This window comes from Pseudophryne corroboree, chromosome 5, assembly GCF_028390025.1.
Source record: "Pseudophryne corroboree isolate aPseCor3 chromosome 5, aPseCor3.hap2, whole genome shotgun sequence".
In the NCBI taxonomy this organism is placed as follows: domain Eukaryota; kingdom Metazoa; phylum Chordata; class Amphibia; order Anura; family Myobatrachidae; genus Pseudophryne; species Pseudophryne corroboree.
This window is the reverse complement of record NC_086448.1, coordinates 139,159,679-139,171,985: the sequence shown is the minus strand read 5'-3', so window position 1 is coordinate 139,171,985 and position 12,307 is coordinate 139,159,679. Positions and strand designations below refer to the sequence as shown.

At 41.5% G+C, this 12,307-nt stretch overlaps 1 protein-coding gene across 3 annotated transcripts in view; it reads left to right on the top strand.

The window, feature by feature from the left end:
- Window positions 1-12,307, top strand: part of MACC1 (MET transcriptional regulator MACC1) — a 113,456-nt gene that overhangs the window by 17,756 nt on the left and 83,393 nt on the right. The window contains exon 3 of one of the 3 annotated variants that reach the window (XM_063921752.1): window positions 2,831-2,962. The exons of 1 other annotated variant lie outside the window; for it this stretch is intronic. The gene's annotated coding sequence lies outside the window, so the exon portion shown is untranslated. Of the gene's footprint in view, window positions 1-2,830; window positions 2,963-5,954; window positions 6,111-12,307 lie in introns of those variants that run through there. One more of the 3 variants, XM_063921753.1, reaches the window with a different exon arrangement.

Below are 12,307 nucleotides of genomic sequence, written 5' to 3'. Positions count from 1 at the left end.
CTGGTACTGGGGGTGGGGGGTGCACTGCATTCAAGTAGGCAACAGGCAAACAGTATCAGCGCACTGTACCCCGTGATACTGAAGGGCACCCCCACTTCCTTTACACACTGTGTTGCTGCACTTGAGTAAAATAAAATATTTTTTTTCCTAAAGGACAAGGGGGTCCCATTATTTTGTGCCCCATCACCCATGTGTGCCTCTGACCAACATCACCCGCCCCCTTTCCATTACCCATGTGTTAGGTTCCTGGTGCTCAGAACAAGGGAGATGTTATGAAGCGAGTCCAGAGCACCAGGACGTAATGCTGGGAAAGGGGAATGGAAAGGGAATAGCCCCTGGCGCCCTATCTCCGTTGTCTCGCCCGTGCTGTCAGTACACTCTTGCGAGACTATGGTTGCTTGAGCCCATGGCAGCCGCGTTTGAAGGGCGGATTACGTCTGCCCAACTTCGATGCCCCCTCAGGACTTAATGAGAGACAAAGAGTGAACCGAGACAGGGTGATAACAAGGGGCCCTCTGACTAAACAACAAGGCCAGGGGCTACTAACAAACCTAAAACCAAAGTATGTGCAGCTTGCCGTCAAAGGAAAAGAACAACAAAGGAAATGCTGACCACATGCCGACACAATACTTTTGTGTACCGGCGGTGACAGCATAAGCAGAACCCTCTGCAAAACACCAGTGACAGAAATAATAACGGAATACAGCGGCCTAGGCCGACGGACGCGGCAGAGCCGCTACTCACGGAACCGGTACGAATACTGGCAAATGGACAGGAACCCCCAATGCTGCCGACACAGACTCTCAGAACTGGAGGACAGGCAGAATCCCAAACGACAGACCGGTGGACACCAAGAAGCCAGAAACTCGACCAGGCATAGGCAAAGCCACTGGACTTCTGTACAGGAACACTTCACGGCAGGACACGGGATCAGACACAGGAATCGACACAGGGACTGACACAGGAATCGACACAGGAAGCAGTTCGACAGACACTGCTTCACAGGAGCTCAGGAATAGGCAGGAACAAGCTCAGAACTCAAGCAGACTGGAAACCAAGAAATATCACCAGCGTCTGTGAATAGCACTGAGCCAGCATATAACAGAGTGGCCTAATTAATAATCTCATGCAGCTGCCCTGTTGCATGACTCCAAACTGACAAGATGCAATTAGCAGCCAGGTGAGGCTGAACACATGGGAACAAGCTGCAATTACACAGACTCACCAGCGGCAGCAACCAAGAGTACTCTTAAACAGAGCAACGGGAAATCCTGGCCTGCGAAACAACTTATAAACATAAAATAGGAATGAACCACTACCTGTGGTTCATAACACCATGGGGGGTAATTCTGAGTTGATCGCAGCAGGAACATTGTTAGCAGTTGGGCAAAACCATGTGCACTGCAGGGGAGGCAGATATAACATGTGTAGAGAGAGTTAGATTTGGGTGGGGTGTGTTCAATTTGCAATCTAATTTGCAGTGTAAAAATAAAGCAGCCAGTATTTACCCTGCACAGAAACAAAATAACCCACCCAAATCTAACTCTCTCTGCACATGTTATATCTGCCTCCCCTACAGTGCACATGGTTTTGCCCAACTGCTAACAAAATTCCTGCTGCGATCAACTCAGAATTACCCCCCATGTGTGCAGCAACAACATATGCCTGATAGGTCTGTGAACGACGTTGTTCACAGACATATGGCGTTGGGCCAATATAGCAGTGCATCTGGCTGTGTGTATGTACACTTGCTGCAGGGACCACCAGTGACTGACATCTCAACTAGGTGGGCACATTTAAATGCCCGCTCACTTGTGATGTCAGGCATGATACAGCGAGCAGATGATTGGTAAGTGTGTATGTACTTACCAATTCATTAGATAGGTTGGCCAAGTGTGTTCCAGGTAAAGAAACAAAGATGCATCTATAATGGGTCCAGGAGGACCCCACACTGCATTCCCTGTGCCCTTAACTTGGAAAAAGTTTTAAGATCAGGTGGCCCTTGACATGCAGCACCAAGTTTGTTGTATATGCCATCATTTGCCCATGCGGCCGTTATTACATCGGGAAGACCGAGTGCCAGTTCAAAATACCAATGGCACAGCATAGACAGGCAATCAGGAACGCTTTGGCGGCCGGTAGTGGGGAACAGCCGGTTGCCAAACATTTTGTGGAGTATAGACACAGTATGGCGACATTAAAACATCGGATTATTGATCATGTGCCAGAATCTGCCCGGGGGGGGGGGAATAGGGGTAAAAAGCTTCTGCAGCTAGAATCCATGTGGATACATAGACTGCAAACCCTGAAACCGGGGGGGACTTAATGAGGATTTGGGGCTCATTAATTTTCTCTAATATAGATGAGTAATGAGGTCCGTGGTGTGCTGGATAGTGAGTCCAGAGTTTAGTATACTTTGGTTGTTTCTCAGTACGGACAGGTGAGGAGGAGTCATATGACCTTAGCTGATTATGCTGTAGGTCGTTGGGACCACATAGATCAATCGGTCTGGATTGATGAAGCTAACGGATGACCGTGCTGACATATGGTTAGAGAGTAGTTCCCTTAAGCACAATATTTTCCAGAATATGTAGTATATTGCATGTTTATTTGTGACATGGATCAGAATCAGGACGGCTAGTAGCTGCATGTGGTAATAGCAGCAGCACGCTGCATGTTTATTTGTGCACTGATATAAAATGTGAATAAGCACTGTTTTTAGATATGTATTAGCATTGTATGTAGATCTGTATTAGCACTTTAACCAGTTTCTATTTTGCACAGTATTTTAAGATGACGTTGGTTGTGTTTTTTGTGTTTGTGTTGCTAGCGTCTCCATGGTAACGCGGCTGACTCCCGCGACGTCACTTCCGGCTGCGACAGACGCGCCAGGGGGCGCCGGGCGGTGAGACAGGCGGCGTGACCGAGTGGAGACGCCAGGTGAATGGGTGTGTGTTGGGGGGTAAGTACTACCTCTAAGTATTTAAATGTTTGTAGTGCATTGTTAACACTTATCCTGAAGAAGGGGAACTGGTCCCCGAAACGTTGATGATTGCTTTTTGCACCAATATATGATTATTTTCACAGTTTTCGTGTGCCGCCTTTTCTTTGGTTGATATATATATATATATATATATACACATACACACACACACACACACACACACACACACACACACACACACACATCCTATCTCTTCATCTAACATCACATATCTATTTTTATTTATTTATTTATTTATATATTTATCTACCTATCCATCATTCAGCTAATTGGTGTCTAATATCTATCTATCTATCTATCTATCTATCTATCTATCTATCTATCTATCTAACTTACTGTATATGGTATATCTAGTGAATCATCTTATATCGGTTCATATGGGAGTTGTATTATACAGTAGTATATTTTGTTAACATTCATAATGTCGACATGGCTGTAACATTGACATGCAGCATGTTGACACTGACCAAGTCAACATTTATCATTTCAACATGATTAGAATTTTGACAAAACATCCCTGGTGGACTAGTGGTGACTTAACTGGTACAGTGGCACCAGTGAGCATCACTAACTATAACCTTCCCCCTATTGTCTAACCCTTCCCCTTCCCTCCCATAGCCTAATCCTTACCCTGCCCTTAGTCCTTAGCCCTAACCCTCCTGGCCATATCCTAACCTTAACCCTCCCTTCCATATCTTAATCTTATCACTACACTGCCGCAGCCTAACCCTAACCACCCAGTCCCTGTACAATGTCGTTATTTCACACGTCAGCATTGCATTTTCTATAGAGTGCAGTAGACAGTTTATCACCCTTTATTGTGACCTGTACATCCAAAAAATTAATGCTCGCTTCATAAATGACATATGACATATGTACATTTTATTGGACAATCAGTTCGATTATGTGTTGTCATAAAGGACTTTAAGGATGTTCTAGACCCAGTCCAAATATTATATACACTCTATAGAAAAACCTCGGATAGAAACTCTATCCTGCATGCAGGTAGCTGCCATCCGAAGCCTTTGAAGTACAGTCTCCCCTATTCCCAATTCATTCGAGCCTGCCGCATCTGTAGTGATATCAGCACAGCCATTGAGAATATCGATAGAATGATTTCAGATTTCTTAATGAGGGGTTATGAACTTGATCATTTGAATTAGGCCAAATCTAAAGCACTTAGCATACCACGTTCTAAACTCCTACAAGAGAGAGAAAAGCAATTGACTAGATCTAAGTTGCCATGGGTTACCCATTTTAATGAAGCAAGTAATATCATCAATAATACTGGTAAACAATTGTGGCACATTATTAAATCAGATAGGTCTCTCAATTTAACAAATATGGATATTATGAATTGTTACACCAGAGGGAGAAATATCCAAGATATAGTAGTCAGGACTGATGTCACTGACATGCGGGTACAAAGTGATACTAGCTTTATAGGTCGGAAGAATGGCTGCTATCGTTGTTTAGATTGCACTACGTGCAGATCACTTGTGGATGGCACTCATTTTTGTCATCCCTATAGTGGAAAGAAATCTTTTATAAAACATTGTGTGACCTGTACAACTCGTTTCATTACTTATCTAATCACGTGTCCTCGCGGATTGAGTTACGTAGGTAAAACTGAACGGTGCGTGAGCGGATGGCTATGCATAGATTTGCCATCCGTAATGCCCTCACCACAAAGAAGAGTGATCAACCTGTGGCTTGCCATTTTGCACAGGCGGGCCATAGTTTGGCCACTCTTCGTTATATGATTATAGATCACATTCCGCTCAACATCAGAAGAAGTGATCGTGCATTGTCATTACTTAGATGTGAAGCACGTTGGATACATTGTTTGCATACACTATCCCCTCAGGGGTTAAATGAGCAGTCTGACATTTATGCCTGTATCTGATTTTGATGCTATTTGAGTGCTATATTGTTTGGAATACACTGTATCATCATGCAATATGTGTAACAATCTGTATCAGTCTTTTTGCTTTCTGTTTTCAGGAGACTATTTGTTTGCACTTATTATATAACTTTTTTCATGATGGAATTTTTGATTATATATATCCACGATTTATGTTTGTTGAGATGAGCGTTAGGGCGAAGGTCGTAGGGTGATGACGTCAATCTCGGATGCCGTACTTTGCTTCCGGAAGCCGTCTCTGTCACGTGGGGGGCTCTATGGTATAAGGTCTGAGTCTGTTGTTCATGATGTTTTTGTCTGACGACTAAGAAAATAAATCTTTGAAATGTTGCAGTGTAACTATACTGTGATTATTGCCGCTGAATGACCGTCGCTATCTATCTATATATATATATACAAACAAATCTAGAAAACCACAGCACTCGCCACCCCAGAAGCGGGGTGCAATGTCTGCACTCACCACTCATAGGGTGGGGTGCATGCAGCCCATGGCCACCAACCCAAATATATACAAACAGAAAGTTCAGCACTCACCATAGCAAGCTCACTTATTGATGTTGTGAGGATAAGTGAGCTTGCTATGGTGAGTGCTGAACTTTCTGTTTGTATATATATATATATATATATATATAAAATCTGATATGTATCCTAATATTTGTATATCTAAAATGTATGTATTCTGCTATTTCAGGAGCTAATGGATAGGAGCAGGTGGTTTCAGTGACAACTACAGTGTGAGGCTGAGCCATGCACTATTACTACACTGCACACGGCTGGCAATAGCTTCTCTTCCTTTAGAAATATGAACGTGACACTTTTCAGAGACAAGGGATTTCACTTTTTTATATACATGGTTCCTCCTTCAACCGAAACTCCTTTTTTGGTTTCAGGTTTACACTCACATAGATAGGTAGGAATTGTGGGTAGTGTGTTCTCATTCCTATCAAAGGTCATGTAATGATACACCCAAGGACTGCAAATCCCATTAGACTGTGCGTCTGGTATGTCAGTAAGCAGGGCTAGGAGGATTGGGCAAGGTGTGTCTGAGTTTGCCTAGTCTTGCTCAACAAGGTAATCATTGCTCTATGCAGTTACCTGCTGTACTAGGTAAACAAACAGGGAGAACTGAGCATGGGGAGAGCACCATGAATATATTTCATCTGAGTTGAATTTCTATAAAACGTAAGTTTTTGTATAAAATGAATTTCATACGAAAATTCACAATTCCATTTTTAAACAATGTTGTATTTACTGTAAGGGATTGAAATGTATATATTTACTGTGGCACCTGCAACTTTGTATGAACTGAGCCAGGAAGTTTCAATGAGAAGTGTCTGCATATATGCATGCTGAATTTTCTGTATTTAACATGTTTTACAATTAATGCAAAGTTTCAGACTTCCTGTGTTGGTAAATATAATAAGTCATTTGTATTATTTATTTAATTCTTATATGTGATATATATATATATATATATATATATATAGGTGTAGTTCGAGTGACCGGTAATCGGGATCCCGATGCCGGGATCCCGACCGCCGGCATGCCGGCAGCGGGGCGAGCGCAAATGACCCCTTGCGGGCTCACGGCATACTGAATACCACCCAATATATATATATATATATATATATACACACATATATATATACATATATATATATATATATATATATATAATATATAGAATCAGCAACGTGCAGTGAGGTGAGGCAGAGCCTTTCCTGTCATACTAACGTATAAGCCAGAGTTTTGACTATATGATATATATGAAAAATACAAAGGCTATATTAGAAATATCTTATTTGCAGTAATCTAATAATTTCTACAGTAAAAACTCTGGAGTAAAAAGTCTATGACATATGAGGCAGTGCCTCCCCTGTCTATCTTTTCCGCACATCTCTGATCAGACATCATCAAATTTCCAGCAGTATTTACTACTGCATCTGTGTATAATGCCCACATGTATATATACTGCTGCATCTGTGTATAATGCCCAAATGTATATATACTGCTGCATCTGTGTATAATGCCCACATGCACCCTTTGGCTCATATGTTGCATATAAATCCGGCTCTGGTACTAGTCCATGCCACCTCAGCAATTTACCTCACTGCACATCCCTGTGACTCTAAACACTGATGTTGGTTCATACAGTAGTGCTGTATGAGGGGTTGCAATAAACAGGTGTCTGTCTATCAAGCAATGCGACTGATATAATGTACTAATCTGAGCATGAAAAAGAGGACTGCCTAATGTTTTCTGTTTTCAGTAGGGGGGGGGGGGGCTTGGTATTTATCAAATGTCGAAGATAGATAAAATTGTGAGAGGTAAAGTACCAGCCAATCAGCTTCTGTTTTACATTTTACAGACTGTGTTTGAAAAATGACAGGAGCTAATTGGTTGGTACACGCTCACAATTTTATCTCTATCCAAGCTTTGATAAATACCCCCCTTAATCGTCCTTGCTTTCTTTCATGATTATTGCTGTTTGTACTGTACTCCGAAGAAAGAAATATAATGTAAAAAACAAACAAAAAAGTAGTTTACAGTGTTTTCAGATTAAAAATCTAGATATAATAAAAAATGCAACATATTACAAAAAAAAATATTTCATGGACTACTTGGTTTAAATCATGAATAACAAATACATGACATTAGACGGAGATGCTATCTGTCCCACTTGTGTTTTTTACCAGTTCGGATGAATGGGCTACCTCCAAATATTCCTTTAGGAAAAGATGAAGTGATTTTAAATGCATTAATGGACCTGTCACTGCTCATTATATTCCCCTTCTTACTTGTTCTTTCAATTCCATTAAAAAAAATAAAAAAATTTGCTTACAAAATCAAAATACTTTAAAAGATTTCTGAAGAGATACTTAAAACTATTGCTTATTCAAATGATAAAGCATTCATTCATTCATTTTTTTTCTGTCCTTGCTGTCCTGACATAACAATAGCAGATGAAGGAATTCCGTGGTTCTCCATGCAAAATGTATCAAGGTTGGGGGTCCCCAGTGGTGATTGCAGTGCTATCGCCAGCATTAAGCCCTTGATGTGGATTTTTTTTTTCTTTGTTTCATCACATCTATCTCCAACCTTTCTCCGTTTGATAAGTATCCCTGTGTCCAGGATCTATCACTTTCTGTGAAAGGCTATTCCTTATGTTGCTTTCCAGTCCTCCTCCATCCAATTACTATGTGTGTCCCATTTTTCTAGAACTCATTTTATTTTTTTAAAGTACTGCCTTCCGGAACTCTATCAATACTTTTGATATATTTGAATGTTTCTATAATAGCACATCTGTCCGTTCTCTCCTCCAAGCTGTACATGTTCAGCTCTTGATGTCTTTCTGATAAGATTTGCTATGTAGCCGGTGCACCACGTTAGTGGCTATTTTCTGTTTTATTCTGTATTCTAAGTACTCCAAAACTGTACAAAGGTGACTATATAAACTCCAGCTTTCCCACAACTTTTTATACTTACTGTTTCCACCTGCTACCTCTCTAAAGGGCTTGTCTCCTACAATCAGTTAAGTAACGTACCATAGCGCAGAACCCATTTTTCTCAATGTGGACTGCGGTCTTGGACAATTTATACCAGGCTGGGGCCCCATCTTAAGATGGTGTTAGCTATTGCAGCCGGGATGTAGTTATGTGACCGGCGGTCAGGAAACAACCGGTCACAATACCGGCACCTACATCCCGAACCATCACTATCCTGCTAGTCGGCATGCCAACCAACACACATAGAGTGGGAATAGAACCTATGGCGAGCTTGCTAGGGGCTTCGTTGCGCTCACTCCCCTGCCAGGAATCTAAATGTTGGGATTCCGTTGTCGGCATTGTGACCAGTGATCTCCTGACCGTCGGTCACACATACTCGACCCATTGCAGCCTATTCACAACTAGATCCAAGAGAAACACAGAATGATAAATAAGGAACAAATTGATGCAATTTGTGGCAAAAAGAAATTATAGTTTATGGGGCCAAATCATATTATTTGTTAAATAGGCTCCTAAATGACCAGAAACAATAACTTCAAAGTCTCTCTCATTTTTTATTATTACATCACCATTCATCATATTTTTATTTTAGTGCCTAATATGCATTATTCTACATTTCTAGGTATTCAATTTAATATTTCACTTCTCTGTCTTTCAACTAGTCTATGTTACCAGTGTAGAATACCTGGGGCCTGAATCAGACAGGGTTGGAGTGGGTATCGCTGCCACTTACTTGGAAGCAGCAGCAATGTACAGATATGAAAATGCGGCAGGAGGTGCCTGGTATAAGTAGATGCCTCCTTCTTGCATGTGTGATCCTCAGCACAGGATCACCTGAGACACCATCGGCCGGCTGCGTGACCCATGGGCATTCTCTACCAAGAGGTCAGCATATCTTCATAAAAAGACAGAGATCTTGGTCTCTGCACTCCACATAATGGGGGCGACACGGCTCTGTTTTGGGTAACGGAGGTGATCCCAATCCCCTCCCTGCCTCCATTTGGCTGCAGACTGCCAACCACTTAACATCAGGTGCCGCAGTGCACATGCGCAGTAGGGGTCCTGCACATGCGCAAAGTACAGAACATTGGTATTTTGCAAAATGTAATGCAACAGGATCTGAATCTGACCCCTGGTTAGCAGTTGTTACCGTAACTCATGAAACGTTTTATCTTCTAATAAATAGCTCTGCTAGATGTCAGAGTAATTAGGGGCCTATTTATCATTCAATATTTGCGGCATATCCCGCAAATATTGTGGAAATTCATCTGAAAGTCTCACAATGCTTTTTCAAGGACCCCTAACCATGCTTCAAGGCTTTGTTTAATACTGTTTTACATTAAGTTTTTTATGATTAGATTTTAGTTACAGTTTAACAGAATATTAAACTCATTTACTCATTATTTAGGTATTTGTGGCGGAGTGTCAAATTCAAATGACTTTGACATTCTCCTTGGTCACTCACTGCGATTGTTTATCAGGAGCTTGTACAGAGACCACACCTGTGTGTGTGTGTGTGTGTGTGTGTGTGTGTGTGTGTGATTCACAAAAATATACAAAGTCCCCCAGACAGAAACAAAAACTGCCAAATGTTTATAATAAACACAGGCCAACCCACAAACAACCGGATGTCATTGATGTGCCATACTCCAGTATATTTACTCTATAGTTTTGACTATACAAATGATTAGAATAATACAAATATGGTATTCAGAACTTAAACATATCATCTTTGTATTATTCTAATAATTTTTATAATCAAAACTCACCACCAAATCATATATATCTGTGTGCACGTAAATCTGACTCTGACACTAGCCAGTGCCTCCCCAGCCATTGACCTCCCTGCACCTCACTGCCGGATGTGTGTAAATGATTATGTTTAGTGTCTCTGGTGATACTAAAGGTACTAACATGATTGTATAACGTCAGCATTGCTAGAACCTTGCATTATGCAATTTGCTGGATATACAGTATATGGTGGTAGCATGTTTCAGTAGCATGCAGCATACAAGTTACTATGTGGAAGGACTAATGAAAGATCGCACAATTTTCTACATGTAGTAAGCGGATGTCTCATCTGCCTGGGTAAGCACTGCGCAGAACCTGATGAAATTATGGCGATCATTTTGACTGTGGAATTGGATCCTAGTGGATATTACAGTATGTATAGCCGTTTTGATGCTCATATGCATCAGATCTAGTACATTTCTGACTGTGCAAGTTCAGATGAAAGAGAAAATTCTTTGGTAGTGGATTGAACTTTATCACTGTGACAGTTAAATACTAACTAATTCCATTTGCTTCACCGATTTGCTGAACTCGTAATGATCTTCAATGAAGAACAGATTTAGGACCTTAATCAGGTTCATTTGCAGTTTTGCAACTGGCTTCAATCGCATGCTGGGGGCTGCCCAGCACAGTAACCATGTAAATGTAACTTCGATTGCACTACTGATTTGTAAAAACCCCCTGCCTCCGCTGCCAGGCTGTGAAGGCAGCTGCAGAGCCACCATTTTTTGTGTCGCAGTGGCCGCGTGGGACCAGAGCCACATCTAGGCCTTGTGGAGCCCAGGGCGAAAAAATAAGGGCGTGTCTTCGGAGCCGATCAACCAAAAAAGTCAATAAAAAAATAAATAAAAAAATACTCACAATCCCCGCTCCTGCTTTCCAACCGCTGCCGTCCTCTGTCTCCGGCCGCCGGCGCCGCTCCTCGGATCTATGGGAGAGACCAGTAGCGGGAGAGACCAGAAGGTGGCGCCCCAGGCAAAAATCCTGTGTGCCCGTAGCAAGATCCACTACTGCGTGTGACGTCATGCAGACTCCCCTAACCCACCCCCTTTTCCAATGCCACACCCACTGAATGCTGCATCGCCACCCCCGCATTGCTGCGTCGCTGCCCCCAACCGCCCCATGAGTGCCTCTGGCTCTCAATGAGGCAGAGGAATTTGCATAAGTAAGATGCAATTGCATCTAACTGTGTACGCGTGCACACTGTGCACAGATTAGTCAGTATGCAGTCGCATTGCTGATGCGTCACATACTGAATAAGGCGCTTAGTCATGAATTTTCAGGACAACCATCTGTCTATTCCACTGGAATCGGAACAGTTTGAATTTTGGTGTTAGATGGGGTTAGCCCAATGTAGCCTATTCAATGCTTTTCCGCAATTGTTTTTGGATCTTTCTCTTGCAATTACCACAAGCACATGTGCGACAACTCGAGCGGGGCAAAACACAGAAGTAAAGTTATAACGCATGCATTCAATTTACTTTCTAGCAATCTTTGCACCGGGTCTGAAAAGGCAATCCTAATCGTCAAGATACGCAGTGATAATATCTACTGCAGATAATAAATGTTTCTTTATATATTTTGCAGTGATTTCTCTTTTTTTTATAAATTTTTCTATGATTTGTTTTTGGAAGCCTGTGCGATCTTCATGATGAATCTCTTGTTTGAAAATACATTTCCCAACAATCGGACCTTTCATAGACAGATCTATTTATTTTGAAAACAATAAAAACTTGACACAGGTGGACTTCTTTCAATTAATTATGTAACATCTGAAGAACCTTATTTCACCTGGGTTTATTTAGGTAAATCTTAGCAAAAGTTTTTATATTATAATTATTAGAAAAGCTTTAGAGCTATAGCTCACAGCCTAGCTTGAATCATTGGCTCTGTACATGGTGTCGGCACACACAGCGTACAGTACATGCTCAACCTCACTACCAAGTTCATAGACCAGCAGCAGACAGAAGTAACTGTGCAGAACATAAGGGTCTATTTAACAAAAATAGTCGATCGAAAAAATTTCCTAAAAAGTTAAAAATAAAAAAGGTTTAAATTAAGTTTAAATGGGAAAAAAAACAC